This window comes from Orycteropus afer, unplaced genomic scaffold (assembly GCF_000298275.1).
Source record: "Orycteropus afer afer isolate SDZICR_OR568_19922 unplaced genomic scaffold, OryAfe1.0 scaffold00144, whole genome shotgun sequence".
In the NCBI taxonomy this organism is placed as follows: Eukaryota; Metazoa; Chordata; class Mammalia; order Tubulidentata; family Orycteropodidae; genus Orycteropus; species Orycteropus afer.
This window is the reverse complement of record NW_006921731.1, coordinates 1,541,636-1,543,862: the sequence shown is the minus strand read 5'-3', so window position 1 is coordinate 1,543,862 and position 2,227 is coordinate 1,541,636.

Here is a 2,227-nt window from a genome sequence, read left to right as displayed (position 1 = left end):
GGAAAACTTTATGAATAGCAGTGAAACACTGTCTGATGTAGTGCCAGAAGATGAGCCCGTCTGGTTGGAAGGCCCTCAAAATACAAACTAGAGTTTATCTTAATGACATGGATGGAGTAAAAGCTTTTGAGATCATCATTTGCTGATGGAGAATGACTCAAAATGGAAAGAGACAGCTGCAAACTCAATCATTGGAACGTAGAATGTATGAAGCATGAATCTAGGAAAATTGGAAGTCATCAAAAATGAAATGGAACACATAAAGATTGATATCCTAGGAATTAGCTGAGATTGACAAGTACTGGCTATTTTGAATTAGACAATTATATAGTCTACTGTGCTGGGAATGACAAATTGAAGAGGAATGACATCACATTCATAATCAAAAAGAACACCTCAAGATCTAAAGTACAAGGCGGTCAGTGATAGAATGATATCCATATGCCTACAAGAAAGACCTGTAAATACTACTTTATTCAAATTTATGCACCAACCACTAAAGCAAAAGATGAAGAAGTTGAACATTTTTACCAGCTTCTGCACTCTGAAGTTGATCAAGCATACAATCAGGATGTATTGGTAATTACTGGTGATTGGAATGCAAAAGGTAGAAACAAAGAAGCATCGGTAGTTGGAAAATAATGGCCTTGGTGATAAAAATGACACTGAAGACCACAGTATAGAATTTTGCAAGACCAACGACTTATTCATTGCAAATATTTTTTTTTTCTTTTATTTATTTATATTGTAATTTGGGTGAAGATTTACAGAGCAAAGTCCCTTTCCATACAGCAGTTCACATGTACTTTGTCTCATGACATTGAGCACAATTCACCACATTTCAACAGCTCCCCTCCCACTTCCTCCTGATAGTTAACCTCTTCCCTGTGTCCATCCCTCCATGCCCTCATGCCCCCTAAGCTGTCTCCCAGTGTATAAGCAGCCCTTCTTTCTCCCATGATTGTTCTCTCCAAGGAGTGTATCCACCCCAGGTAAATGTTCAACTCATATGCCTGTCTTCTGCTTGGCTGGAAGCCACAGGTGTGGGCCCAATTCCAGACCTGATGGGCAGCTAGGGGCCATAGTCTCAGTGGTTCCACCAGGCTCTATCAGACCAGCAAACCTGCCCCCCACACACACACACCTTTTTTTATTTCTCCAAATGATTTTGAGTTTTGTCCATATTGTTCTCCTTCTCTATCCAGGATCTCCTACATAGATCCCCTTCCAAGTGGTTGACATTGGTAGCTGGTAGCCATCCAGTTCTTCTGGTCTCATAGTCATATAGGCTCATTGCAAATATCTTTTTTCAACAACATAAACAGTGACTATACCCATGGACCTCACTAGATGGAATACACAAGAATCAAATCAATTACATCTGTGGGAAAAGGCAATGGAAAAGCTCAATATCATCAGTCAAAACAAGGCCAGGATCTGACCGTGGAACTGACCATCATTTATTCCAATGCACCACTGGGTGGGTTCAAACCATCATCCTTTCAGCTGGTAGTCAATCATTTAACTCTTTGTACCACCCAGGGACTGGTCAAAATTTAAGCCAAAGTATATCCTCATTAAAGAAAATTTAGTATGACAAAATTACAAGGGAAGTATATAGCGACTAAAGTTTATAAGTGGTCACCAGGGGTGAGAGGGAGGAATGGGGAGAGTTTGCTTTCTCTCTCTCCTTTTTTTTTTAAGTTTTATTGTGATTTGGGTGAAAGTTCATACAGCAAATTCATTTTCCATCTGGCAGTGTATATGCATTATGTTTCATGACATTGAGTGCAATTCTTTAAGGGTACTGATTTCTCTTAAGGGTGATGAAAAATTTTGGAAAGAAAGAGTGGTGATGACTGCACAACATAGTGAACACAGTATCACTGAATTGTACATGTAAAATTGGTTGAAATAGCAAATGTTTTGTTATATACTATCACACACAGGGAAAAAGAAAAAAGGCAGTTATCTGAAAACTTTGGAGTGCATTTTCTTCTAACCCTCTCTACATGTTTATTTTTGTATAATGGAAAATGTACTTTAAGAATAAAATAGTCTGTGATATCACATTTACTCAGTATATCCTAAACACTTTTTCCTTGCTCTTAAATGGTCTTTGTAAACATTATTTGCAGGCGATCTTAAATGAAGTCTGGGTTTATCTAGACCCATTTTTTAGGGCTATATTGTTGTGTGCCGTTGAGTCGGCCCCAACTCATAGCGA